This window comes from Bidens hawaiensis, unplaced genomic scaffold (assembly GCF_021521415.1).
Source record: "Bidens hawaiensis isolate Kalapana, Puna unplaced genomic scaffold, B.hawaiensis_p1.1 tig00036713_1, whole genome shotgun sequence".
In the NCBI taxonomy this organism is placed as follows: domain Eukaryota; kingdom Viridiplantae; phylum Streptophyta; class Magnoliopsida; order Asterales; family Asteraceae; genus Bidens; species Bidens hawaiensis.
In genome coordinates this window covers 68,297-93,651 of record NW_027496400.1, presented here as the reverse complement: position 1 = coordinate 93,651, position 25,355 = coordinate 68,297, and the positions used below count along the sequence as shown (strand labels likewise).

Sequence of the window (25,355 nt, the reverse complement as noted above, 5' to 3'; positions counted from 1 at the left end):
TGGATTTCTGGGCCTTTGCAAAACCAGGTGATGATGCTCTCTCCTTCACTACCAAAGTTGCAGGTAAAAAGTTGAGAATTACAGAAGGGGACATTAGACGATCGTTGAAGATAAAGGACGAGCCAGATTACAAGTATGAGAAGGGAGACATGGCCAGTTTGAGTGAGTTTGTGACCCAGATGGGATATGATACTGACTGGATGAGCCTAGAGAAGAAGCACTTGCCGCCATACTGGAGATTTCTATTTCACATACTGCTTCACTGTTTTGTCTACATACGTGGTGGTTTTGACAGTATAAGGATAGACTGGGTACGTATTATGTTTGCTTTGACGACTAGGGAGAAGTTCAACTATTCAAGGAGACTGTTTTTATGCATGATGGTGAATGCAAAGAATGAGTCTACATGGCTCATGTACCCGAGGTTTATGCAAATGCTGCTAGACGATATGATTCCCGATGCACCCAGGCCACCTCATAAGAAGGCAAAAGACAAGAAATTACTTCCCGATCCGTATCATGTGAACGAAATCAAGAAGTCAATCTTTGGTGTATTGTTGAGCACCAAGGGTAAATGCCATAAGTATCAGGGACCAAGGCCGGGTCCTAAGTTTGGGTTGTTTGAAGAAACTGAGCCTGCTGGGAACAAGGCTGATATTGAGAGTGGGGAAATTGTGGGCTCTGAAGCTGATGTTGACATTGAAGCTGAACAAGGTGACTCATTTGACGAGCCACCAGAAGACCGGACAAAGGCTAAACACGATTTGAAGAAGAAGGCCACTAACAAGCCTTCCGTTGGTGGTTCTTCTGAAAAGGGCAAGACGGTTGAGGAGGAAGAAGAGGAGGAAGCAGATGTGCAGCCCCTCAAGCGTTTGAAGAAAGTTGGAGACTCCTAGAAGTCATCCAAACTCGTTGTCAAGCTTTCCTCAAAACCCAAACCTTCCTCCAACTAAGACCTACCTGTAGTTTCACAGGAACCCTTAGCCAAAGCTCTAAGATATCTAGACATGGCTAAAATTAAGATACTTGTTTACAAGAAACCCAAAGCCAGAAAGAAAGCCAAAGCTAAACAAACCAAAACCATGCTCTATGACTCACCCGACTCCTCTCCTGAACCTTCACCCAAAGACCAACTGATATCAACTTTCCTACTACAAATACCACCTTCACCACCTAAAGACCAACCACAAACAACCACACCACCTCCACAACAACCTCAAATCACAACACCACCCGAACAACCTACCAAAACCGAAACCTTGACATTCACACCTCCTCCACAACCAGAACAATCCCAAACCTTCACACCACCCAAAAAACCAACCACTGAACCCACACCTACATCAATATTCACATCTTCTATATTTAACTCACCAATCCAAACCACCAGCCTATGGAGCCAAACCGTTATATCCTCACCACCAACCAAACTAGTATCAACTACCTTTGAACCCAGACCTTACACATCTTTGCTCTCTGCACCACCTACCACAACACCATCTACCACTACAACCACCACTACCTACCCAATCCATTACCCTCCCTTTCCAAACCACATCACCACCAATCTTATCCGATACACCACTAGCCATCATTATTTAACCCACACCCATCACCAAAGGAAAGTCCTTGACGCCTCCAGTGTTTGCTCATCCTATCCTCGATAGGATCATCGCCCTGGTGGAATCAAATGCGAAGAAGGCTGAACGTGAGTTAGTGCTTCTTAAGTATATCAAGACTCAAAAGAAAAAGGAGTGCGAGGACGCAATAGCACATGCTAAAATGGTGTCAAGAGTTCAAGCCTTGGAGAAACAGAAAGAGTTAAACGATGCTCTTTTTGAAGTCGACACCTCCTAATCAACACACTTCAGACTCGAATCCAGAATCAACAAAAGCTTATGAATCGTGAAGCGTTAGAGAATGCCAATCAACGAGATGGGTACAAGAAAGTGTTTGATTGGGTTGAAACACTTGAAAAGAACTTGCCAACTACTGATGTTCTTGAAGAACATTTGAACAAGATGATTGAGGATGCCACAATCAAATGGGACATCATTAACGAAGCAACAACCTCCAGAGTCTCGATGCTTGAAGGTTAGTAAGCCTCATCTGCCTCTCTCGGTACACTTATAGCAGGAAATGCTCAATTCAGAACCGAGATAGAGGCCATCAAAGTAAAGATCAAGGAGCATGACCGCCTGAATGCTCTAAAGTTGAAGACGAACAAGAATTTTGTGAGCAAGCATCAAGCTGGCTCAGATCTTTTGGCTATGCGTGATGATGATTTTCATGATCTGGAGGACAAGCTTGATCAGGTGTTTGGAAGATGGAGAAGTCAGGTGTGACTTCTCAGCTGGGTGGACAACAACCTACCGCAGGTCCCAGTGTGGCCTTGCGAGGAGATAGGGTTGTGGCTTCTGAGGGCGAGGAAACTGTTGGTCGGATTGTACAACAGTTTGGCCAAGCCGGTAGTGGAGTTAGTACCAGCTTGGGTCCTGAACAAGTTATACAACCTCAGGCTCAAGCTGGTGGTGATGCCGATGGAGAAGAATGTGATGACGAGGAAGATAGTGATGATGACGAAGACGATGACGAGGACGACAACGTCCATGAAAGTTATGACGAGAATGATGATGATGACAACAATGGTGGAGGTGACGGTGGAGATGGTGGAGCTGGAACAGCAGGTGGAAATGGTGGTGGAGGTGGAGATAACACTTAATCACCTCCACAGGATCAGGAACCACGCGATGATCCCGCCACTTCTGGAAGCAAAGTTAGGCAGGACGACTCACGAATTGACGAAATATATAAAGAGTTGTTTCCTGCAGGTGATTTTGCAGGTATGATGGATGATTTCATCGAAGCTGGGATGAGCTTGTAGCACTTCATTGCACAAAGAACGGAGGAGGCAGTAGAAGACGACTACATCAATTACTCGCCAAATCCGGACACGCCACCAACTTAAGCTCAAGCTACTTCAGATGCACCTGCCCAGGATCCCGTTGCTGATTCAGCTGCTGACTTGACACAAGCAACACTAAAGATGAAAAGAAAGACTCATATTGTGTCAAGTCGTGCCTGTGCCCGCTTGCTCAATTACCCCTATCACGATGATATATTGATTGTGTATGCAAAGTACAACAGGGAGAACAGTTGTTGGGCTATAAGAAGATATAGCGGAGATCTTATCTATCTCAACCACCATGAGCTGAATTCGTTACCGGAGCTTGACATGAACTACCTTCGAAAAGCTCTGGGGCGTGGTCAGTATGACAATACATTGGAAGGCTGGGTCACCACTCACCTGCATCATCAATCAAAAGTGGACTACAAAGACTTCGAGATGAATAAGTGTCGGAAATACAAGAACCCGAAAGAAATCGACCCAGCCACCGGAGAGCCGCGAACTATGTGGAGATATAGGGCGCCAAAAGACTGTCACAATATCTATCATGGCGAGCTCTATATCCCTAACACTCTCTGAGACTTCATCGGTCGGGAATTTGATAACAAGACTGGTGAGGCTGTCATCCACTGTAGAGACATGCACAAGTTACGACACTGTTTGACGAGCATGAGCTAATGGGACTACACATGGAGGATGTAAAGAAGCTCTACAACTCCCCCTTTGGGAACCGTCGAAGATCCCGGTCGTCTGAACACCGACCGGATAGTTGAAGCCTTCAACAAGTTCATCAGAAGACTTGTTGAACTTCCACTGACCGAGGATCAATGCTTGGTGTACGACACTGATGGATTCCAATACTAAAGACTAGAGGGAGATTGTTAGATCCCTTTTCGTTTACTAAGTCTTTTGTATTGGTTTATTATGTATTGGGCCTATAATGCTATTTTTGTATATATATGGCCCAAGGGAAATTGTAAAGAAACCCATTGGGCATTGGTGAATATAAACACTTCTCATGCATGCTTCCTTATAAATAGGAAGCATGCCATGAGAAGAACAAGCTTTTTGTCAATTGTTCTTTCTACTTTCTCTCTTGTTCTCTCTCTCACTCTCACTCTTTCTCACATCCGAAAATAAACACTCAAGATCCAAGTCCAAATGGTGATTCGGTGTGATTTCTGCTAGCACCGGGTTTGGTTGATCCAAAGATTGTTGTCTGATCCACCCTCCTTGGGACCTACATGATTTAAGCTAATATGGGTATAGAATGGGGTCTAGGGGAAGAATGAGAAGTGTATGTGTAGAAACTGCACCCAAATATCTTGGGTTTTTTTCTTGATCGATCTAGGCAACAAAGTTAGATGAATCAAGGGTCTTCATTAAGATTGAGGGCTGGATTTCAAGATGAAATTCTTGAGAACTTGAACCAAAGTAAGCAAAGTTAAAATCTTATAAGATAGAGGATGATACTGGATTACTATTGCATATAACTTGAAGAACACCTTGTGATTGAACCATGTGAAATAAGGAGGACTCAAGAGGAAAATATTTTGCTGGATTATTAAAGAAAAGCTTGGAAGATGAATGAAAGATTGACAGTTCGGGTGATTTTCTCAAGTACACCCTGCCACCATGATTTCCGTATCCATTCTTGGGAATGGGTGGGTTTGACTATATTATGGATAGATTTTAAAGGATACAGAAAGATATGAATGGATTTCGATGGGTTTATAAGGCATTGACTTTGGTTAAATTTTTAGGAGACTTATAAGAGAGACATTGACAAATATTATGGAGATATTATAGGGTTTGATTAAATCAACAAAGCAGAATGAACATGAGGTTCCTAGATGAATTCAAGGTTGGGTTTAGATTGATTATATATTGAAAGCTGAATGTGAAGCTAACATGGATGAAACTTACACAACTAAGGATTGTTCTTGGTTGCTACCGTGTATAGGATTGATGAAAACCTTGTGGTTATCCCTAGCCCGATTAAGAGGGCTTCTAGGACTCGAACTTTGTGGCATCAAAGGCCGAAACAAGAACTTAGGAGAGCTTTGAGAGGGATTGTTTGTGATGAGGATGAATGAAGAATGATTCATAGGGTTTTCATATTCTTGATAGTTTTGCGAAGTCTTTACTTGCTCTAGGATTGTCTAAGGGTTTGTTTTCAAATCTTCATCTTGAGAATACGTTTATTTGGAGGGGTCTTCAAAGATTTGGGAAAGACACTAGCACTTTGTTCCAGAGTTTCATTTAATGAAGGAAAATAAGAGAGAAATGAAAGGAAAATATGTGATTTTGTTTCGTGTTCCCTAGTTTATTGAAAGGAAAGGAAAGTCTACACTTTATGTGTTCCCTAGTTAGGAGGTTCAGGAAGGAAAGTTACAATTATACCGTTATATCCTTAGGCTACTTGCTAGTGTCCATTACTTGTTTCTCTAAACCATAAAATTAACGAACTGAACTCGAAATATAGCTCAAAACAGCCAAGCTCTTGTTTACAAATATATGAATTTGCTAAACAGGTAGGTTCAAAAACAAAATTCTCAAACATAAATTAGCAATTCCAAATGCAAGACCAAACATGAACACATGAACTAGTTTAGGGATTCATGAAAATCAGATTCAAATCTACAATAACTTCAACTACAAAATCAACATCAAAACATGTATTATGCCCTAATTAAGAATTAAATCGAGATATTTGGCAAAATACTCCGGTCAATAAGTGAAAGTTTCATAAAGTTTACATGATTAGTTTACTATTCTGCGATCAACAACTTACAAACAGTTGGAAACAAAATTACATAGCCAATTCGATCGTGATCGTGTATGCTTGAAGCCTTGAACAAACGAATATTTAGTAGAACAAGATGAAGAACGAACTGATCTCATATTTGAATTGCACGAAGAATATACTCAATCGGAGATGATAAATGGCGATTGAGGTAGAGGGAAGGTATTTCATGTACTCATCCCGCGAATCACCTCCTCACCATTCTTTTCTTATCTATGGAGTACTATGAAGATGATGAACGACTGGTTGGAGAAGAAGTATTTGACCTAAATAACTAAATAAGATGGGGTAATATTATAATTATAACCCTTTTCTTTTCCTTTCCCTACTATTCTCTCCAATTTAGAAAGAAAGCAAAAGCTATCAATTTTATCTCTTTTTCTTTCCTTCCATTACAAAACTCTGTAACATCCTTTGTCTTTAACTCCTCTCACTTTCATTTCCTTTCTCTCCAAAAATTAACTCTGGAACACAACGTAGAAGCTGGCATTTGCTAAATCTCTAGGAGATTTTGTAGGGGTTTTAGAGATATGGATAGATTTTTGGGTTAAGCAAGATTTGAGCTAGATTTCCAATTTAAAGAAAAGAAATAAATAAATAAAATTGAAAAGAAGAGCGGGAAGGCGACGCAATTCTGGAGAGAGAGAGAGAGAGAGAGAGAGAGAGAGAGATTGTTGAAGATTTTACAGGATTTGAATTGTTGTATATTTATATATAGATATATTTCAGATTTTTATATATTTACATATATGGTGTAAAATGAAAATAACAAATATATGCTTATGGAGTTGTAGTTCGTTGACTTTGTATTGGGGGGGGGGGGGTGGTATTTTTCGGGGTTGTATTTTTGATTCGCCTGATTGTATGTATAAATTAGAAATTCTGAATAATGTTTCATGTCTTTTTATTTGTTTATACTTATGATTTTATTAACTTACTATATTGTGAATTAATTAAAATTAACTATATATAGTTCTCTATTATAAAGATGCATATACACATAACACATGTGTGCGCGTAGTAATTATATATCCTGGATGGGTTTGTGAAGTTGTGATTCGTATACATGTGTGTGCGTAATTATCTTTTCATCTGTTTATTTATATAACTATGACTTTCATTGAGTTAGATTTTGGTATTACTAACATGAACCTTTATTAGCTAATAGTCCATAGATTTAGGCATTCTCAAGTTTCACATGTGAAGTGTGTGGGGTTCTGTTCATCAATATCGTATAGAATTCGCTCTTGATTCGAGTTTTGGATCTCGTTGGTTTAATGGGTTTTGGTGTATTGGGACATACCTGCTATTTTATTGATGATGAGGCCTGTTGGTCGTAGTTTGTAAACAAAATATAATTCCTTGAGTTCTAGATCGTGTTTTATTTTCCTATGGTTTTGTTTATCTAATTGGGTAGCATATCATGTAACACTAAATAATAAACATGAGTAAAAAAATAGCCCTAAACTTAGGTTGTTACAACTATTACTATCATGCCTCGTTTTGATCTTCCCATCCGTGATATTATAAGTCACCTGTTTAGATACTTCTACGTACTGCGAGCAAATCTTGTTGCTTCGTTGGGTTGTATTGAAGCTTCCTTAATTATCTAAAGTAAAGTTCGCATGTGGGATCTTACAGCAAGCATGTATTTGCATTCATACCCATGGTCTATTGGTTTGGTGTCATGCAAGGTCACAGGAACTTTTGGAAAAAAATTTTGTTGTTCACAAACAATTAATTTGCATTACTACTTCTTAAAAAAAAAAGGCACAATGGGACTTATAACATTGGATCTGTTGTCTGGTGTTCCAGGTGACCAGGTTACATTGAACCCACAAAATTGAATTTTGATTTTAGGTTAAAATAATGTTTTAATATGATAGCTAGAAAACTCATTCTAGATCACAACAAGAACTTCCAAAGGGGATGTTCCAATGATTGTAAAGTAACGGTAAAGACTACTCTTCACCATATTGGTCAGAATTAAAACCTAAGAAGCGCGGTTCAAAATAAAATAAGGATTAATACAGCAAGAGTTTATTATCGATACTGAGCGTCCATATACATATATAGTACTATTCCAGTACAAATATAATGATCTATTAACACCTATAATTTTATTATGTGTGGACACTTGACTGGACTATTAAAAATAATAGGAGACACATGTGAATGAGAATCGCTAATTGTATAACTCAATTTGATTGATGTGCACCGTATTTCTAACTAAACATTCTTAAAATTAATATAGTACGTACATTCCTGGAAAGACGTTAATTGATAGCCAAAGTCTTGTGAGGCCCCATCATCCACCTATCCAAAACAAGTTGTTAAGCAATCTATAAATACAGATCTCAAACCCTCCTTAAAGTAGTTCAAGTTTTCTCTCTATCTCATCTTAAAAATAAAAAAAAAATAATAATAAAAAAAATTACTTTGGAATATTATTCTAGTTTCAAGAGCTTATCACTCTTATTTTTTTCGCATTCGCTTATGGGTCTTATGAGGTTATTTTCTTCTTTGAAATCTATTGTAAAAGGTTTTAGCAGATTGAATACGTATCGTAGCAGAAATTATCATTGGATGTGCCAAAAGGTCATCTAGCAGTGTATGTTGGTGAAAAGGAGAAGAGGCGGTTTGTTGTCCCGTTATCATACTTGGAACAGCCATTATTCCAAAACTTGCTACGTGAGTCTGAAGAAGAATTTGGGTTTGATCATCCGATGGGGGGCCTAACCCTGTCGTGCCAAGAGGATGCGCTTTTTCAGCTCACATCTATATTACATTCTTGATGATATAACTTTTATGTTATATAGTGTCAGATACTTGCTTTTTTATGATTTGTATATCTGACACTCTAGTTACACCAATTCACCTGATGTTTTTGAAAGGTGATTCACCACATTTGTAAACCAATATTGGTGTTGGTTCATCACAATCGTTTATTTTTATTATTTCACCTCTTTGAGGGATATACATAGTAACGTAGAACTGTTTTAAAGTTGTATTCTGGAAAGTTTATCAAATCAGTTGAAAAGCGTATTTCAAGTTGTATACTGCAAACAACATTTATGAAACAATTTCTGGAACTGAGCAAAAAGTTTCTTTATATTTGGTGGGTGTAAACCCATTAAAAATATTCAAACATGTAAAATTCTGAAAGCCATTTATGATTAATTACTCTTATTAGGCTGGTTATCATGGTTGGGTTAGTTAAATCGTCAAGTCACTGCCACGTAGGTGGTGGGGGCATTAACTAGCCCACTTGTTAACTAGGGTGTGGAAAAAAAAAATAAAAAAATGAACAAAAAATCATTGATTGGTTATTATTGAGTGACCCCACTTTTTTCATGTACGTCATAATGCTGGTTATTGTGCTATCTAACACCTTATAACGCCCCATCACTGTCTAGTCGGCGTTATGGGTACGCCACCCCAACTTTAATGTCCCTTTTGGTGTCCTACAACAACCAGCCTTGTTAGTTGTGTTTGAGTGTGAACACGTAGAATATAGTTGAGTCAAACGTACGTTCGTGCAAAATGGGCTGTATTATCTTATTTCTGTTATCCAATAAGCTTGCTAAAATGTTTGAATGGCTTCATAATACAGTGAAATGTAACTTCTTTGGGCCTAATCCAGCTAATTAATTAATGTTTAGTAGGTTAGTGTCATGTGTTCGCACAGATGAAAAATATAGAAACCGTTTATATATATATATGTGTGTGTGTGTGGAGAGAGAGGATCAAGAGAAAACTCATCTTTATAGAGAAAACTTAAAAACTTCTAAAGAATTATTTTTAATTAAAAATAAAAAAATATTTTCAAAATTCTGTTTTTGCCATTATTCTTATATTTTCTTACCAATCACTCGAAGAAAATATATAAAAAAAAAACCCGTTGTAATGTGCATACGTATTACTGTGCGATACCGTTGTATTACACATGTGTATTACTATGTATTTTTAAGTTTTATAGTGTTTAATTGCATATATATATATGTATATATATATATATTCAATATTTGTGTATTGTATATGTGTAGTAGTATTGTATTATATGGAAAAAAATAATAATAAAATAAAAGTTGATGTAGTGCACATGTGCGTTAATGTTGTATTACACATACGTACTAATGTGTATTCGATATGAGTATTAGTCTTATATTGCATATATACAATAGTGTATATCAAATATGTGTAATAGTGTTGTATTCTATGCAATACAACACTTTTACATATATGCAAAGTATATTATTACACATGTGCACTACACTGACGGAGGTTACCGACAAGTTTTTTTTTAACCAATAACAACATATAAGAATAATGGAAAAAAAAAAAGAAACTTCAAAAAAAATTTAAAAAAAAAAGTTAAAAATAGGTTTTTAAAAGTTTTTAAGTTTTCTCTTTAAGAGAAGTTTTCGCTTGAACCCATCCATATATATATATGGGAGTGATAATTTGAGAACCTTGCTGAATTTTTAGAACTTTAAAAACCTTATTATTAACCATGCATTTAATTCAATTGGTTAGATTATGTGGTTGAGATTAAAAAATTAGTAGGAGAAAGAATAAAAATATATAGTGATTACACTAATTTAAACGTACGTTACACCTATGTAAAAAGTCGATTCGGTGCGTAAAAAATGTTGTAATTTTTCTACCTTAAATTGGTTAGATTATGTGGTTGATATTAAATATGATTAAAAAATTAAGTAGGAGAAAGAAAAAAAATGTATAGTGATTACACTAATTTAAACGTCCATTACACCTATGTAAATAGTCGATTCGGTGTGTAAAAAATGTTGAGATTTTTCTACGTTAAATTGATTAGATTGTATGGTTGAAATTAAATTTGATTAAAAAAGTAATTGGGAAAAAGAATAAAGATGTACAGTGATTATACTAATTTAAACGTCCGTTACACCTATATAAAAAATCGATTTGGTGTGTAAAAAATGTTGTAATTTTTCTACGTACATGTAACCTACGTATATCACATACATGTAAAAAAAATTATTACGTTGAGTTCTTTCGAGTTCTTAAAACTCAAAGTGGCTCTCAAAAGAAATCAGCTATATATATATATATATATATATATATATATATATATATATATAGGGTTAAGTTAAAATAAAACCCACTTGAGTTGTGAAAAGTTTAGAAACTCAATCTCAACAATAAGTTTTTAATTAAAGTTTGAATTTTATGGTATACAATTAAAATGAATAAAAATGTAAATATAAAATAACTTTCTCTCTCTCATGAAAACATATATAAAAATTAGTAAACAAAATGTTAAAAAATAGCAAAACAATTTTTTTTTCGATGTTTTGTATTAAATGCTACAATATATATTACGTGTGCAAAAAAAAATGATGTTACATAGTGTTTTCACGGGTTTTTACAACACAAATGGGTTTTATATATATAATGAAAACCCACTTGAGTTGTGAAAACTCTAGAAACTCATTCTCAACAACATGTTTTTAATTAATATTTAAATCTTGTGGTCCACAATTAAAGTGAATAAAAAATGTAAATATAAATATAACTTTTTCTCTCTCCTGAAAACATATATAAAAATTAGTAAAAAAATGTTAAAAAATAGCAAAACATTTTTTTTTATGTTTCGATGTTTTGTATTAAATGTTACAATATATATTACATATAACAAAAAAAAAACGATGTTACATAGGGTTTTCGCGGGTTTTCACAACTCAAATGAGTTTTCATTTTAACCTTTCCCTATATATATATATATAAACATGATCAAATACATTTTATTCTTAACATGAGAATAGTGAGAACCAATTTGCTATTATTATTAGGTTTATTTTTATAGGTGTTTGCTGTTATTTTTTGTTCGTATTTGCTAATTTTCGATTATGAGACGTTATAAGTATTTGCTGATTTATATTTTGTTTTTATTATTATATTTTTTCTTTTGTTGTTATAAGTATTTGTTGGTATATGTTGTTATTATTTAGTTCTTGATTTTGATTCTTTTGTTGTAATTTTTAGGTTTTTTTCTTTGTTATTATAAATCATTGTTTATGTAGATTGGTATTGTTTCTTACGGTTTCATTTTTTTTATAAATTGGTATTATCTCCGGCGTTCTCATGTTAAGATTAGAATGCACATAAACCTTTCCCTATATAATTATATATTACACACACATAATAATAAAATAATATTATTTTCAAACCCCCCCCCCTCTCAAATCGCCCCAAAATCGCCCGAGAGGGGGGGGGGGGGCAGTGTTCTAGGCTACATTGGGACGATTTTGACCCCAAAGTTACCCCGCTACACTTAGTCTTAGTTCTACTTACAAATTACAATATGCCTTTTCTTATGTTCATCCGCATATATTAAATGCATTCTCATTACAATGTGTATATTAAAAATAAAATAAAAAACAAAAACAAAAACAACAACAAATCATTCACCCACACGGCTTTGACAATGTTTAATTGCCCGACCCTTTATTCATCGGTCGTCGGACACACTGGCCATCTTTAGGGCCTCCATTATAATGTTTTTGCAACTTAAGTTGATCAGTATATCTTCCTTGCAGATCACATTATTTTTTGAACCGACTGAAGGACTATCTGGATAGAAGACGTAATGAAACAATATATATAAAAGAATACTTATTTGCTAATCACCAACTTTTTAACTTCCGGCTTAAAGTTTTCATTTTTAAACTTTTAGTCAAAAATAAAAAATAATAATACAACGATATAATGCTGGCAAATTTTAGAAAAATAAAATCTACTTCACTGTTGTTTAGATTGACAGTAACTCCATTTCTATTTTATTGATGAAGATTATTTAAGGTAATTTCATTTAGATAAGACTAATGGAGAAGTTAGAGCTATTATCGACTTGAACTATAGGTGTAGACTACACAATGAAGACCATTCTAACTTCATTATAGTCGAAAACATCTAAATTTGTTAGGAGCAAAACCTCTTCACTCACAACCACTCTAAAATACAGAGTCACAACTCACAAAATTTAGAAAAATGGTTAGGAATGCTTTTATAAAAACAAAACAGTATTTTTACAAATTTGTTTTAAAGGGACAATATTTTTATTTAAAAAAAAATTACTTAAATCTTTTCTAGAGTAAAGACTAAACATTACACTAAAAATGGTTCTTTGCAACAATGGAAACCATAAATGGTTTTAGTTATTCACACACCTTTTGATCGACATAGTTACACACCAACCACACTAATCATATGAGACTTATACAACCTGTATATAATGAATGCATGGCTACATGAAAAAGCGTGATGACAGCACACACAAGATGCACGAATATAAAGTACATAAAAAAATGATGTCTCATGTGAACGAGAATACTTAATTCATTTGCTCAGTTTGATTGACGTGTACCCATAATTGCGTATAATATATGCATCTTGGTATCTTACTTATGCGCGTTATTTTAGTTTATTTCTACATAAATATAATAAATGTTAATCTTAAATCTATCTATCTATAATATATATAAACGAAACCCCTAAAATTCTACGTGTCGTGATATGGTCGCTCTCTTCTTTTATGGAAGCCACCAGATTGCTTGATTTTTAAATAGAGGCCTTTCATTAATTTAACTCAAATTCATGGGTATGAGTTTACCAAAAACCAGATAGCTCTTAAACGGGTTATAAAATCTCATTAAATTAAAAATTAATATTACCAATTATTTGATATGAAAATCCTATAAAATATGGATATACTAAAATTTAATATCTATCTATAACTAATAAACAATTTTATAGTAAAAAACATAAGTGGGTCATGGGTCACTAAATCCAGATAGTTTTTAAACAGTTATAACATATCATTTATTTATGAAACCCTTTCATCATCAAATCCTAAGTATATTATTAACTTTCTTAGAATAAAGAAAATTAAAATCCAAAAACTAAATATTAAAAAACGAAGCCATCAGATTGCTTTATTTGTAAATGAAGGTTTCTCAAGCATTTGAACCGAATTCACGGGTAAAGGTCTCACCAAACCAAGATAGCTCTTAAACGGGCTATAACATCTCATTATATTAAAAATTAATCTCATCAAATAGTTGATTGAAAATCCTCTAAAATATGGATATACTAAAAATTAATATCATATTTTATTTAAAAAAAGATATTATTTATAATTAAGATACAATTTTATAATAAAGAAATTAAACGGGTAATGGGTATCACCAAACCCAGATAGCTTTTAAACCGGATTATAACATATCATTTATTTGTGAAACCATTTCATCATCAAACCTTAAGTATATTAATTATTAACTTTCTTACAATAAATAAAATTAAAATCCAAATATACAATCAATCAATCAATCAATCATGCCCAGTAAAATCCCACCGACAGCAAAGCTAATATATAAATATTAAAAATTAAAAATAAATAATGTAAAACCTAAGCAGTTAATGCGGAATAATATCGGATATCGGCCAAGGACCGATATCTGAGATATCGGTTATCGCAGTGAGATATCGGTGGGATATCAGTAATTTTAATATTATGTAAAATTCATATATACAACAATTTAACACTAATAATTCAGTATAATCTCCTACCATTAACAAATTAATCTTTTGCAAATTGCCAAACACTAACAATCGTAGCAAGTAAGAATTGATTAAGACTTAAAACAATAACATTGAACACTAAAAGTTGATAATTAAGACTTAAAATACTGATACCGGGAATATCGGTAATATATCGGTCAAATATTAGTCCAATATCGGTCAAATATCGGGCAATATCGCTGATATTATCGGTACCGATATTCTGAACCGATATTCTGACTTATATATCGCTAAGGGACCGATAACCGATATATCACTGATATATCGGTGATATCGACTACATAGTGTAAAACAACCCCCGTAATACAGGGGATAAAATCTAGTAATATATATAAACGAAAACCTTTAAAAGCTCTCTGGTTGCTCCATTCTCTCAAGCCACCAGTTGCTTTATTTGTAAATGGAGGCTTCTCATGTATTTGACCCGAATTCACGGGTTTGGGTCTCACCAAACCCAGATATCTCTTAAACGGGTTATAACATCTCATTAAACTTAAAATTAATCTTACCAAATATTTGATGTGAAAATCCTATAAAATAGGGATATACTAAAAATTAATATCCGATTTTTTTTAAAAAAAAAGATATTATTTATAATTAAAAGCAGTTTTATAGTAAAAGAAAATAAGCAGGTCATGGGTCACCAAATCCAGATAGCTTTTAAACGGGTTATAACATTTATTTGTGAAACTCTTTTATCACCAAACTATAATGGGGTGTTTGGGATTCCTTATTTTTTTTCCTTCTTGTAACTTATTAACTTTTATAAGTTAAAAAGGTGTTAGGTAATGTGACATTTTATGTTTTTAAAGAAGGAAAAAAAGGTTTTGATAAGTTTGGAGGGAGTAACTTATCAAAAACAACTTATATAAGTCAAAAGGAGGTGCAAATAAGGAATCCCAAACATGGCCTAAGCATATTATTAACTTTCTAAAAATAAAGAAATTTAAAATTCAAAAAATAAATATTAAAAAACGAAAAATGTAAAACAACTCCCGTAATACGGGGGATAAAACCTAGTATATATATAAACGAAACATTTAAAAGCTCTCTGTGTAAGACCCCAAACCTGGGAGGCCTTACTGTTGGTCATTCATTAGCATAAATAGTTCATTACTAGAACAATATAAACCAATGCATCAGAATACATTCAATAATCATAATTCAAATAAGAAACAAGATTAAACAAGGATCTAAATAATCGTGAACAGAATGCCAGTCTTGATACGGGTAACTTCATAAGCAGCCAAGAGACCCTCATTCCAACACCTATCCTGAAATAAACCTGATATATATATATATAGAAAAACGTCAGCGTTGTTGAGTGAGTTCTAGTTTTTAAAGTCATAAATAAGGCTTAAACATTAAACGCTATAACATAATTAAATATACGCTACATAAGATATAAATAGTCGGTACACCGGGTCATAAAGGGTCCGTAATTTGCCCCAGACAGACCAAACACCAAGTCACGGTACTGTTAGAGGACTTCTTCTGGTTGCCCTGTGAAAGGACTTCTTTTGTTTGCCCCGTGAGAGGACTTCTTCTGTTTACCCTGTGAAGGGACTTCTTCTAATTGACCCAACCCATGCACGACCATTAAAATCATAAACATCAACATAACATCAAGCGTACGAATCATATATAAATCTAAGAAACATATAATTGCTTTTAAACCATAAGCATATGTATTCATCATCTTAAAATCATTTTTATAAATCATGGGTGTTCGTGAGTAAAGATAATAAAACATAAATAAAATGCATTCATGTTTGTAAATCATTTTCATGCTTGTTTATTGTTATAAGTTCATGCATAGTAATCATATTGGTTAAACATTTAAATATATATATCAGCCCTAAAATCATTAAAACATATAAAAGAAAAGGGCGTCTAGAACTCACCTTCGTGTTGTCTCAAACAATGCTTAAGAGATCTAGCTCATGCGAGTAGAAACAGCAACAAAACAAAACCCGAAATCCCGCGAACCTGCTGCCTCGCTTGCGCTCTGCTTTGGCAGCTCAGTCCACTACCATGTAATGTTATCTGGCTACTGATCGTAGCCCCGAAACTGACCTCACACAACTGCAAAACACTCCGACCTGCTGCTGTCCGTTGTGTCATGACATGGTTCCGAAACCGCACCTGATCGCGCGACTATTATGTCAAGTGTGACAGCCCCTCAAGGTGCCATTTGGGGCTGTTGGGTCATAAATTAAGCCCCAAAACAGTCCTTATTCCACCATGAAACACCTTCGTAACACCATGGCCCACGCCACACTTTATAACCCATTATAAAATGTCATTTGAGCCGTAGATCCCCACCATTTGGCTACTATTTTTCATTTGCAAACCAACATCACTATCTGGGCAGCCTCCATCATTCCTTAACAACCTATAAGATACATGACTCATAATTATTAGGGTCACCATCTTTTCTTTCTCTTGTAGCCGCTTTCTCTCTCTTGCCGATTAACCACCACAAGCAGTGGCGGACCCAGGATTTTTTGTCAATGGGGTCCCAATTTTTTCGGTTTATAAAATTTTTCGGGTCGGTCGTTATTCGGGTCGGGTCGAGGCGAGGAACATAATAAAACACGGAACTATGGTGTCATTGGAAACGAGTAAGTAGAAAGAATCTAAATTACAAACTAGATGAAACATACAGTTTTAATTCATACCCGAAAAACATGAACGTAATCTATATATATTGTCTTACATAATTGACCAAAACATGAAAAAATAACTCTAACACAAATAAATGATTAATTATAATATACATACACAAGGTAAATAATAAAAGAATATGCAAAATCCATGTTAACATTATATATGTTGCATGGTGATAATGACTATATGAGAGAAACTAACAAAAAGCACAAATACCCTAACTGAATAACTAAGACTAGGATATTAAAAAAACAACAAAAAAGGAGTATGATGGGGCTTGAACCTACAACCTCTCACAAGTAAAACAAGGGACTTTCCACTGTACCAGTTCAATCTTAATAGTATGGGTTCCAAGTATTAATTTTTATGGGGTCCTTACAAAATTTAATATACCGTCTCTAAGTAATTTTTAAAAAACATCGGTGTCCCGGGACCCCGATCGGACCTATGTGGGTCCGCCCCTGACCACAAGCCATCGTTAGTCTTCACTGTGGACCATCTAGCAATCCTTGATAGACCACCAAGCTACAGTTACAAACCCATAGGTTCAAACTCCTCGGTTTAGACCTAAGATCGATGGTAAATGCCTGAGCTTTGTTGCTGGCTCTTTTTCGTTGGTTCGCACCAGGGGCGGACCCACATAGGTCCGATCGGGGTCCCGGGACACCGATGTTTTTTAAAAATTACTTAGAGACGGTATATTAAATTTTGTAAGGACCCCATAAAAATTAATACTTGGAACCCATACTATTAAGATTGAACTGGTACAGTGGAAAGTCCCTTGTTTTACTTGTGAGAGGTTGTAGGTTCAAGCCCCACCATACTCCTTTTTTGTTGTTTTTTTAATATCCTAGTCTTAGTTATTCAATTAGGGTATTTGTGCTTTTTGTTAGTTTCTCTCATATAGTCATTATCACCATGCAACATATATAATGTTAACATGGATTTTGCATATTCTTTTATTATTTACCTTGTGTATGTATATTATAATTAATCATTTATTTGTGTTAGAGTTATTTTTTCATGTTTTGGTCAATTATGTAAGACCATATATATAGATTATGTTCATGTTTTTTGGGTATGAATTAAAAGTGTATGTTTCATCTAGTTTGTAATTTAGATTCTTTCTACTTACTCGTTTCCAATGACACCATAGTTCCGTGTTTTATTGTGTTCCTCGCCTCGACCCGACCCGAATAACGACCGACCCGAAAAATTTTGTAAACCGGAAAAATTGGGACCCCATTGACAAAAAATCCTGGGTCCGCCACTGGTTCGCACGGCACCAAAGCCGTGATCGGTATTTGGTTATGCGTAGGGTTTTTAATTCCAAAGAGAAGACGTCTTGGCCCTCTATGTTTCAGTTCATGTAACTTTCTTCCAAAGTAAATAGATCCAAGTTTCAATCTAACACCTTCTAGTTCCATGTACTTGTCAAATCGCTTCACAAGTTAATCGACCATGATTTCCTTTTGGGATATATAAACACTCTACATCAACTCTTTACGAGAAAATCGGGGCGTTACGAGTCTAACCCCCTTAGAATAGGTTTCGTCCTCGAAACCTGAAACATAATGAATCACCACGGGTGGTACTTCTCACATTCCTTCATGGTCAGCTTGGTCAACGAATAGGCTATATAGAGAAATTATTTACGAGAAAATCTGGGTGTTACAAGTCTTCCTCTTTTGGAATAGGTTTCGCCTTTGAAACCCGTCCTGCAGAGAATACTGAGGATAGTGCTTCATCATTTCATTTTCGGATGTGCGATAGATGAGCACATACGAAAGCCACCATCCTTCCTCTTTACAATGAGTACTGGAGCACCCCACTGTCAGATGCTCGGTTGGATGTCCCTTTATCAAGTCATGAAGCGGGGTGATAAGATCTTTCGTCTTAGATGGAGTCAAAAGGTAAGGTGTCTTAGCAACATGCTGAGCTCTTAGATCATGGTCAATTTGTAATTTGATTTCTTGATCTGGTGGAATATAGATAAATCTCCTGGGAACCGATCATTGAAGCCACATACCGTAGGAGCGTCCTTCAGTTCGATATAGTCGGATTTAACATCAATAGCATGGAGATTACCTTTGGCATCAGGTAGCTTCAGTCATTGTGATCTGTAACCTTGCCATCAAGGGTTTCGAAATTGATCAGTTTCTCCCTACCTACGATGTTCGCATCATAAGTGTATTGCCGATCTCTTCCAAGCACGATATCAAATCACTCAAGGTCATAAAAATAAAGGCTTCTATAAGCCAATCAATTATAGTTTTATTTATCAGCCCTAAAATCATTAAAAAGTTAAAAGAGGCCAACTAGAACTCACCTTAGCGTGTAGATCGATATTCTAGATTTCCACATGCTCGTTCGGGTTGGTTTAAGCCCAAACTGCCATCCACAATATTCAGAACGACCAGCAACAAACCATTTTTGTGCATGTATTGGCAACCATTGATCATAACTTTCTCCTTCCATATGGTGTCCTACGAACACAGTTCGTACCAGTGGTGGATCTAGAACATAATTTTAGGGATAGCGTAAATTTTGTTTGACCGTACATTAACGAAAAGTTTTTTACACGTTTTGCGCGTATGGGTAGCCGGTTTTGCATTTCATGCATATAGGGGCCCGGTAACGCGTTCCGCACTTCCCGAGCCTAGTTACGCGTTGCACGTACCGGCGTTAGATTACCCGTTTCACGTGTACTGGCGCCCAGTCACTACTAGAAAATTGAGCAATTGCCACCAAAATTTGCTACCGAAAAAAACGGTGGCAATTTTAGCGACCGATTTAGCAAATTTGCTACCGAAAACCATAGTTACTTGACACGGTAGCTAAGCGGTCAAAGATTTTGCCACCGATCATTTTTAGTGACTAAGCGGTCGGAGTTTTTGCAACTGGTTACTAGGCGGTCGGAATTTTTGCAACCAGTGGCTAGACGGTCGGAGTTTTTGCAACCGTGCCTAAGCGATGGGATTTTTTGCAACCGTTTATCTTAAGCAGTCGGAGTTTTTGCAACCGGTGACTAGGCGGTTGGAATTTTGCAACCGATGGCTAGACGGTCTGAGTTTTTGCAACCATGCCTAAGCGGTCGGAGTTTTTACAACCGTTTATTTAGACGGTTGGAGTTTTTACAACCGCGATTAGAATTTTTGCAACCATGCCTAAACAGTTGGAACTTTTACAAATGGTTTAGTCAAGTGAATTGTATTCATTTTATTAATCGAAAGTGTCGCATCCCAAAAAAAGAAAAAAGAAAAAGAATAAGAAAAAAAGCATATAAATAAACAGGTTTGTTCTCTATCGTTTAATTAATAGTCGGCGTATGTACGGAGCCCGCGACACACTTTGAACAAACTTGATTTCACAATCCATCTCCATCAATCCATCGCTCTCGATTAAGCATTGGACGGACCGCTTCAGTTTCCGGCGACTCTTTTCATCTTCTCCGACTATCTCCGGCGACGGCACATCATCATCTTCTTCGATTGAGTTATGCAAATCTCCGACGGCGATGTGTTCATCAATATTTCTCTCGGTAGGAATATATTTTCCGTCAATTTCCGACGAATTTGAGCTAGGAATCCGTACACATTGGATGATAAACGGAATCGAAGTATGCTTATAGTTGTTAATTTCTAAACCTAATTAGCAATTGAGATCCGTTCATGTTGATTTCATGTGCTTTACAAACTCTAAATTAGGGCTCATATTCTGTTTATCATCTACTGTTTAACTAGCATCCGAGATTTATTCATGTTGATTTGTTATGTATTTTCACTACTTAGAAGTAATAAGACTTCTAAATTAGGGCTCATATACTATTTATCATCCACTGTGTCAATCAATTGAAAATCCAAGATCATATATAAACATATAACTATAATTCTCATAAACTAATGCTTTATTACTCTACCGTGTTCCCTTGAATTTTGAAGATAATGGTGGCAAAAATGTGGTGCAGGATTGCCTTACAAACATAGCTTTAAGTGCTCTTGTAATATGATATGACACAACCAAAGCTGCCAAGAATATATTTTGTTTTTTGGATGTAAGTTTCATTTTTTCGTCGTACGTTTAGTTAATATTTAATAATATGATATGACACAACTGAAGCCGACAACAATGTATTCTTCTCTGGATATATAAGTTACTTTATCCTTTTGTTATAGGGCTAATGACTTTAGTTCTTTGCCTTGTGAAGAAACAACTTGATGAGATGGGGAAAAATAAATGCTTACACAGAAACTATGATATTGCAAAACCGAAGGTAGTTTATACAAGCACTTTTGACTTCCTACTTAAGTTTTTACAATAATATTTACCTAAAACATGTGCTCATTCAAATTTCTAAGTGTCCTACTTAAAGTTTGTACTCAGTATTGTCGAAAACCATGTTTTGATAAAAAAGAAATTGAATGTCGACTCCTTGTTAACAAAGCCTGGCATTTTAAGGCTAGACTATTGTATTTAGTGTCTTTGCCATTAGTTTTCTATGTATATTGAAAGACAATAAATGTTTCAGTTTCAGTTGACCATCAATCTTAGATTTCTTTTATTGCTAACTTAATTATTTCACAAGCGATAACGGCTCTATCATACTTCTCTGTAGTAGTTAATGCTTCTAATTATGTCACTGGGCTTTTGGTTATGGAGCTTCATATGGATTACACACCAGATCTCTACTTTGCAGATCCAAGATCATGGTATTAGAATTCTGACCATCTGAGAATCTTAGTAGTAAAGCACAAAATTTGTTTTCGAATACAAGATTTCTGTATCAAATCGGTGAAGATTTTTTACTGTAATCTTGCATGTACCAAAATCAATATGATCCTGTAGGAAATTGTTACTTTGTTAATTATGTTGAAGTTCCAGAAATCCATTCGGTTGGAAACTTTTGATGTAGTCATCAAACTTTTTCTTAAGTGTTTAGCCGTTTACAATGTGATGTGATAAGAACTACCCTTTTTGCACTCTTTTTGCTCCCTTTCTTAAAGAAGCAAATTTGTTTTTGAAATTGATGTGTTTTTGTCCTATGGAACCACGATAGGAGATGCAGTATGGAAAGCCCCGTCTACAACCTTTCAGGTCTCCACCAGGTACCCTACCTTTTGACATTTTCTTGGAAAAGAAGAGAAAAAAGTTGCATAACTGGATGTCACCTGTTAATTGATAATTGTTTTCAAATACTTTTGATTATAATTGAAGTTTAGATGTTATTTGTGACTGTTTGTAAAATTGCGGATGCTAAGTTGTTTTGTTTGAACTTGTAAATGAAAAGGGTAAAGAGCAATATTGCTTCATCTATTTTGTTTATCCATGAATTATGCAGTTAAATACATAACTTTTGGGATATGCGAACCATATAACATTTTTATCGTGTAACATGGCAAGATTGCCTTAACAAAACGAAACATTGAACTTGGTTAAACATTGAACGAGGTTAGCACACTAAAAACTATAGCTTCCTTTAGATATATTAATGTACTAAAATATATACTAAACATATGCAAATATCAGTTGCTAAGCAATTTTGCAGGCATTTCGGAGGTGATTTCATATCCACGATTTCGTCAATTCATGACAGGTTTGCTATTTTGATTTCTTCAATTCGTCCTAATTTCTTATGAATGTTGTTTCTGGTTTAAATTTTGAGATCTCTTACAGTTGATGCATGATTTGGCAATGCCTGAAATAGTGGATTTTTAGTTATAATTTTATCCTTGTATATAGTGGTGGATTTCGCGTTTGTTTGTTGCGTAGGCTTTAATTTTAGGAGTTACTAATGCTACTTATTGCAATTTGGTAGGTTATGGTTGTGATTTCTTAATTACATGACTTGTTGGTTTAATTAGTATTGGGGAACGTCTAATTTTTTCCGATTTGGTCTACAAAGTATGCCAATTTTGTGGAGTATTGTTCTGGTCTTGTTCATTATGCTTTTGAACTTCAATTATTGGTTGATTATTTGAAGCAGCACTTTCTTTTCGAACTTCAATTGTTGGTTGATTATTTTGAACTGCTAACACCCCCCCCCCCCCTTTTTTTTCCTCTTGCCAGGCACGACATGAGGAGTCACTACAGTTGCACAAGGTGCCATCACTAGTACAAAAGTCAATGCAAGCTTAAAAGGTAAAGTCAAAATTAGTTGTTTTATGAGCTACATATTCCTTTGAATTAAATCTAGATTATAGAATTTCTCTGCCTTAAAGCATAAGAAAATTTATCTCTCATAATGCTTATTTCAAAATTTTCACATGTGAGTCATCTGTTAAAATACGCTGAAGCCTCTCTTCTCAAGGAAAGATTGATTGAATAGAGTCAAATACAAAGTTGTTGCTTGTAGCTCAAGGAAAGATTGATTGAATAGAGTCAAATACAAAGTTGTTGCTTGTAGCTGGACACAGAGAAGTATGTCATGGGCTGATATTTAGAAGTATGTTAGTTTTGGTTTTTTATTAATGTATATGGATAGAATAACATCTTTTTTATTTGTTTTTAGAACTTATATAACATTTTGTTGATATTGAAATCTTTGATACAAGTTAATAGTTTGATTTGTGTTTGCATTTATATGTGTATGATTTTGTAAGTATTTGTATATATAAAAACAATTTGGTAATTATTTTTAAGCAGATAAAGGTGTAGAACGCATTGCGACCAAAAAAAACGTCCAGGATTTGCGACTGCAGTAGTGGTTGCAAAACTTGCGACTGCTAGGGTGGTCACAAAAATTCCGACCGCGGGGTAGTAGCAAAGTTTGGGACTGAATGAGCGGTGGCCAAATTTCCGACAGCAAGAGTGGTGGAAAATTTTCCAATGACAGCAGTGGTTGCAAGATTTGCGATGGCAGTAGTGGTCAAAAGCTTTGCAACGGTAGAGTGGTTGCAAATATGAGCAGTCGCAAAATGGTTGCAACAGAGCAATTGCAACCTGCGTTTTCCCAACCGCATTTTCGGTTGCAAAGCGGTCACAACATTGCAATTGCGACTGTTTTGCGACCGAAATGGCAGTCGCAAATGCCCAGTTTTCTAGTAGTGAGTTACCAATTTCTTGGGTCTGGTAATGCATTTCGAGTGTACCGGCGCCTGGTAACGCTTTTCGCTCATACAACCACCTTGTTATGCGTTTCACGCATACCACGCGTAGTTTAGCTTTACCCGCGTCTCCACACCCGGTTACCTGTTTAGCGAATGCAGGTGCCTGGTTACGCGCTTCGTAGCGGCGCACGGTAACCCGTTTCATGCTTACCTTCACATAATTATTTAAGTTGGGCTTTTAAGTTTTAATTAAATGTTAGGCTTTTAATCATCTTGGGCTTTTAAAACTTTAAAAGGTAAAGTTTTGGGCTTTTCAAAACTTTTCAGGGGTAACGTAATATAATTTTCAGTGGTAACGTAATACATAAAGCGTAAAAATTTCCACTTCGCCGGAAAAGTTGAGGGGTAGCGGGTGCTACCCTCCTTATAAGCTGCATCCGCCACTAGTTCGTACACGACGATTTGGCCCCGATTTAAAACCTAAAATCTGCGAATAGGATCTCCCATTCAAGGTCCTATTTGGCAGCCCAAAACCATGGCCATTTGGTACTGTTTGACCATCGCTTTTCAGTACCGTAGCACGTCCTGCGCATTCATCTAAGATACGTTGTTTCCTTCCGCCACGAATAGATCTTGAAACCTCACCCGAAGAAACTGACTATGTTATCCGATTAAGATTCTGTACTGGCCGCCCAAATCACTAATAACAAGTTTACTTTCGTAACTGATTATGCTGCCCTTTTTGTTGTCTGTTTTTTTTTCTTTCTTTCTTTGTTTTTTTTTTTGACAGCTAATAACCTCCCTTGTCACGTCTTTCAATAACCTCATGCTGCTGATCTTGGTTCCAAACATAACGATTCAATATTGCAGATCACCACTTCCATCGCTTCGTAATAGAACGAAAGTGGGTTAATAGCTTCAAGAGTTTGGAGTTTGTTCCTTTAAATTTCAGAAGTTGTTAACGATATAAAAATCACATTGCCTTTTTTTTTAGTTTAATCCCACTCAACGAATTATTTTATATAAACATGCGTATATATCTATTATATCAAATTTAAATCATAAGTTTATCATATATGTAAAATATATGCATAGATATCTTGTTGCCATGATGGATAGAGATGCAGATCACGTGAAGCGCTAGATAAAGTTAAGCATAGGAGAATTAGTTAGTGAAAATTCATCATGGCCACCCAAGTTTCCACAATTGCAACTTGTTCTCAAAACAATCAACTCGTGTTTCGTTTTACCTCCTCCAAGTTTCATTTTCATGCCAACCTAAGGTTAGCTAAACCAACAGTTC

At 35.4% G+C, this 25,355-nt stretch overlaps 1 pseudogene; it reads left to right on the top strand.

The window, feature by feature from the left end:
* Positions 1 to 8,210: 8,210 nt before the first annotated feature.
* On the top strand, positions 8,211 to 8,509 carry LOC143588689 (auxin-responsive protein SAUR21-like; annotated as a pseudogene).
* Positions 8,510 to 25,355: the final 16,846 nt, after the last annotated feature.